Source organism: Crocuta crocuta, unplaced genomic scaffold, assembly GCF_008692635.1.
Source record: "Crocuta crocuta isolate KB4526 unplaced genomic scaffold, BGI_CrCroc_1.0 scaffold147, whole genome shotgun sequence".
NCBI lineage: Eukaryota > Metazoa > Chordata > Mammalia > Carnivora > Hyaenidae > Crocuta > Crocuta crocuta.
Window position 1 is genome coordinate 7,232,911 of NW_027532594.1, and position 5,859 is coordinate 7,238,769.

Below are 5,859 nucleotides of genomic sequence, written 5' to 3' on the forward strand. Positions count from 1 at the left end.
TCCTCGCCTCACTAATGAGAAGAGAAGCTGCTGAGACCCCCATAACTTTAAGCTGCCGCAGAAATCTATCACAAAAATCCAGTACTCTCTAATTCAGAAGTTGTTGGCTCAAGACACACCAATTGGTCTAATGCCTAAGAAACTGCTTATAGGGGCAAAGAGGAAATGAAAGTGGTTGTCATGTTTCTGATAAATGCTCCATGTCTGGCTCTGCCACTTACTAGTCAGGTGACCTTGAGCAGGTCTCTGTTCTCTCTGAGCCTTGGTTCCACCTCAGTGCCTCGTCTAGAGTTTGGGGGTCATGGTATCAGCCTCACAGGATTGTGGTGCGGGAATAAATCAGATGTAGTATGTGAAGCACCTAGTGTAAGGTCTGGAGCACAGTAGGCATTCAGGAAATCTCATGCTTCCTCTTACTTCCTGACGCCCTAAACAGGTCAATATTTAGCAACACTTAATTTATTTATTTTTTTTAATCTTTAGTTTTGAGACAGAGAGACAGACAGAGCATGAGCAGGGCAGGGGCAGGGAGGCACAGAATCTGAAGCAGGCTCCAGGCTCTGAGCTGTCAACACAGAGCCTGACATGGGGCTTGAACTCACGGACAGCGAGATCGTGACGTGAGCCGAAGTCATACGCTTAACTGACTAAGCCACCCAGGCGCCTCTAGCAACGCCTTTTTAAAAACCCCTTGATGGGGGGTGGGGTATGAGGGAGGAATAGAGAGAGAGAGGGAGAAAGGGAGAGAGCGGGAGAGAGAAAACTCAGTATTTTATATACTCTGTCCTTGCATACGTTCAGATTTTGGAAATTATGTGCCGTGTTTACTTAAGAAGATTCCTTCCATTTTATCTAGTAAAGGACAAGGTAGCAAGGGCAAACCAGACGCTGTCCCCAGTTTGTGGATAAAGGACTGGGAAATAGGGAGGTACAGCAAGCAGCATTATTTCTGCCCCCAGGTGAGCTGGTAAAGACTTAGAAAAGTAGCTGCACCAGGGCCAGGGTGGCCTAACCTGGCTCTTTCACTGTCGTTAGGTAGTCATCAGGCCTTTAAGGAGTGCCTGTTGCTGTATCGATGGCTGACAGTCATACGAACAGCCAAGAACAACTTAGGTGGCAAAAAAAAATTACATTTCCTTAAACTTTGAAGTGAGGAAATATATGTGTAGGATAGAATTATTATTATTATTATAAGTTTAATTTTTTTTTTTAGTATCTCCACATCCAACGTGGGGCTCAAACTCACGACCCCGAGATCAAGTCGCATGCTCCTCCAACTGAGCCAGCCAGGGGCCCCTAAAATTACTTTTTAGAAATGAAGGGATATCCTTCATTCATTCAGCCTTCAAATATTTATTGATAGCTACTATTGTGACAAACCCATTGCTAGGCGCTGGGGATGCGGCAGTGACTGGAAAAAAGTGCCTGCAACAACTTTGAAGGCAGGGGAACAGGGGCCATCCTGGGATGGGAGGGTGCCCAGTGTGTCTGTGTTTGAGGAACAGCCAGGAGGCCAGCGTGTGAGCTGAGGGGGCGGGGGAGCAGTTGGAGATCAGGTCATAGAGAAAACAAGCTGGGTGTGTCACGGTTTAGAGTACACGGTAAGGTCTTTGGCTTTCGCTCAGAGTAAGAAAAGAAACCACCAGGGAGTTTGGGTAGAGGAATGATAAGGTATAATATAACCCATATTTATTGAGTGCTTACTCTGTTGATTCTATTTTAAATACTTTATTGGGGCGCCTGGGAGGCTCTTTCGGTTGTACATCCACCCCTTGATTTCAGCTCAGGTCATGATCCCAGGGCTGTGGGATTGAGCCTTGTGTTGGCTCAAGATATTCTTTCTCTCTCTCTCTCTCTCTCTCTCTCCTGGTGCCCTTCTCCCCCTCTCATGCTCTCTCTCTCTCTTTCTCAAATTAAAAAAAAAGTTTGAAAAATAAATGCTTTATTTGTAATCTACACAAATAGCCTTGTGATGGAGAACGCGTTATCTTTCCCATTTTACAGCTGAGGAAACAGAGGCTCAAAGAGGTTAAGTAACTTGCCTGAGGTCACTCAGCTAGCAGGGACTTGGCCAAAATTTAGAACCAGGTCACTCTTAACCACCTCATTGTCCTGACTTCACAAGTGCTTAAGAGATTGAGACCAAGTTCTTTTTTGATACTTGTATTTCCACAGCACACTGACAATGAAATTCCTTCATAGTCATCCATAAACACAGAACTTCCTCACTTAAACTGATGAATATGCCCAGTATTCTGCTTTGTGATTTCAAGGTTTTTTTTAAAGCCCTCAGATTAGCATATTAACAAGCATGCTGACATGTTGCTCTTTAATTATGCAGACAGCTATTTCTTTTTTGCTCCTAATATAGAGGTTGATTGGGAAAATTTTTATTTTATTGCTTACAACCTTACCCTGGTGCTACCTAAATCACTACTATATGATTTGGCATCTATAATTTATCAATTTTCTCTGCTATTAGATGAAATGCCCTTTAAAGCATTCCACAGCAAGGTGAACACAAGTCAAGCTTGCAAAGTTCTAAGAAAAAAAATTGCAAAGAGTCATTAAAGAATAATGAAAGTTGATTTATATAGCATACAATATCAGGGCTGCCCAGTTTAACAAATATAATTATTCCAAGTCATTTTCAGAAGGCACCTCCATTTCAGCACCTAATGTTCATGATCTTTTAAGGAATAACAACAAAAATACCCTATTTTTATAAAGACTCGAAAAGCAAAATCTTTCATTTATTCTCTGGATTTCACTAGAGCTCAGGCTGAAACAACAGACAATTTAAAATATAGAAAACCCAGATTCCTTTTACCGTTGTGTGGATTTAACATTCTACTGCTGTAGCCAAGAGTCCTTGGCTTCTGGGCCAACTGCCTTTTGCATGCTGATTTTCCAGAGAGAGTCTCTCAGGAGTTATTACTTTTGAGTACTATCTACCATGACTTCAGTCCCTATAGGCAGCGGGAGTAGCAGAGTTTGAGAATGAAAACACAGGGAAAAATTTCTCCCGGTAGAATCATCAGCTCAGTCTCATTTTAGGCTGCAGCCAGACCACTTAGCTGTCCCTCCAGCTGCCTAGGAACCTATGCCTCTCAGGTGCCCATCATTGAAGGACTACAGCCAGGACCTAAAGAAAAATAATAAACCTTTCTATCATAATATTTTTCGGTATAATAGGTAACGTGTGAGGACGTATGGGGGTGCGCGCATACAAGCACGCAAACCACGTGTGTGCACGTCCCAGTACTTGTGACATTCAGAACAAGGGAGATGGTCTCAAAGGGTTTCCTTCTAGTTTTCACAAACTCTATTTAATTTTTCCTTCCAACCCCTCAGAACCAAAAGGACTATAAAAGTCCTGGGCTCAAGACCTCAGAAAGCATGTTACTGAGTTACGTGAACCAGGAACACAGGACGTTTTTAGGTACTGATTTTAACGTGGAAGCTATTTTGACACTGAAATAGCAAAATCAGATCCAACAAAGGTCTTTTGAGAAGAAATGGTTAGAAGGGCACGTTTTGTGGCCAGGAAAACCACAGCAAAGTATTCCAATTAGGAATAAATTAAAGAGTGCTATACTTTTCTGGAAGGGTCAGGAAGTCAAACTCTTGGCCTTAAGCTGCCTCTCACCCTCACCCCTGATGACCCTGAGAACAAGTCACTCCCGTCTCTTTGTGAACAGGACAGTTGCTGCCAAGTCTGCCACCCCTCTGTGGAAAAGAGCCAGGGATTTTCAACAGTGCCTGCCAGCCTGCATCCAAGTCAGAAGGGGGTAGCTGAGGTGCCAGGGGGCTTTCTGTAGTGCCCCAATGCCAGCTTTCTGTCCACAAAGGAAAATTCACTGAACTCGCTAGCGCCAAAGCTGACATATTTAAAGGTCTCCAAAAGAAGTTTCGTAAGCTGTTTTTTCTACTAGAAGAATAAGCTCTCATTTTTTAGATTATGTTTTCTATTTTTCTTATATTCAGCAACAGTTTTAGTTTTTTAAATGTTTGTTTTTGAGAGACACAGAGCGTGGGTCGGGGGAGGGGCAGAGAAAGAGGGAGACCCAGAATCCGAAGCGGGATTCTGTCTGTGAGCTGTCACCACAGAGCCTGATGCAGGGCTCAAACTCATGAACCTCGAGATCATGACCTGAACTAAAGTAGACACGCAACCTACTGAGCCACCCAGGCACCCCTCAGCAGCATTTTAAATCCATGACACCCATTGGTATACAAAAGAATTCTGCTATCTTCATGATAAATTTAAATCTTACAGCTGTGACATCTTGGTACTCTGTATCACGATTAACTGCCTTACACTAACATCTGATGGCTATTTTTTATTTTATTTTAGAGAGAGAGAGAGAAGCACCAAATGGGAGAGGGGCAGAAGGAGAGAGAAGAGAGGGGGCAGAAGAGAGAGAAGAGAGAAGACAGAAAGAGAGAGAGAGACAGAGAATCTTAGGCAGGCTCCACACTCAGTGCAGAACCCTACACAGGGCTCAATCCCATGACCCTGGGATCATGACATGAGCCAATATCGAATCAGATGCTCAACTAACTGAGCCTCCCAGGTGCCCCTGATGAACATTTCTTTTTAGTCTCTTTTTACCTATTTTGAGAGAGCGATAGAGAGCAAGCAGAGGAAGGGCAGAGAGAAGGGAAGACAGAATCCCAAGCAGGCTCCACCTGTCCACACAGAGCCCAATGCGCAGCTTGAACTCACGAACCGTGAGATCATGGTTCAGGTCATGACCTGAGCTGAAGTCAAGAGTTGGAAGCTTAACCAACTGAGCCACCCAGGTGCCCCTGACTATTTTTTAATAACGTTCTTTAGGTAACCTGTACACCTGATGTGTCGTTGGTTGAGAAACTGGGGCTGTGAAGCAAGGTGCCCCCAAACAGCTGAATTCGATCAAGATGTCATGCCCTCTTGACCTCTTTACAATACAGTATTTTGCTCTTCTACAGCCTCTGAAACCTGCCTGTTCCACCAGGTCTAGTTCAGTTCCTGCCTCCAGCCCGGAGCCTTGCTTGAAAACTTAAGTTCTCACTGAGATCTTCCCTCCGAGACCATCTGAAGCTCTATTATTATGCAGCTGTTATGGCATTTATTTGGATATGTCATCATACACCGTCATTTAAATTCACTGACTTTTTCCAAGTCAAAGGCCACATACCCTCTTCAGCTGCCCGCACAACACCCAGCATAGTGGTGAACACGTGTGAACGCTTTGTGGGAGAAGGGAATTAAACTGACATAGCCTTTTTCATCATTTCTTCTATTATCCTATTGAAAGCTAGAATTTGCATTATTGTTTTCTATTTCTCCATTACCTACATGTCCCTCGGTGACCCAGAAGCATCCAGAGTGAGCTGCAAGTTGGGTCACTCTTGGGTAGGCTCATCACTTGCATTTTTTGGCTTGGACATCACCATTCTGGACCAACCATGGAAAATGGGAGACAAATTACATCCCTTATGATTGCAGTCATTAGGGAATTACCAATGAGTATAAAAATAAGAGAGGAAAAAATAAGTAATGGAACAGAGAAAGAAGATGTAGAAAAGGACGAGAGGAAAAGAGACAAGGAAGAGGCCAATAAAATAAAAACCAACTTCACAAAAACAATGCACCAATCCTACTCTCTGATGTAAATAATATTTCTCTTTTTAAAAAATATATATTTATTGTTGAGAGAGAGACAGAGAATGAGCAGGGGAGGGGCAGAGAGAGAGGAAGACACAGAATCCGAAGCAGGCTCCAGGCTCTGAAATGCCAGAGCCCAATGCGGGGCTCGAACACACAGACCGCGAGCTCATGACCTGAGCCTAAGTCAGATGCTTAACAAACTG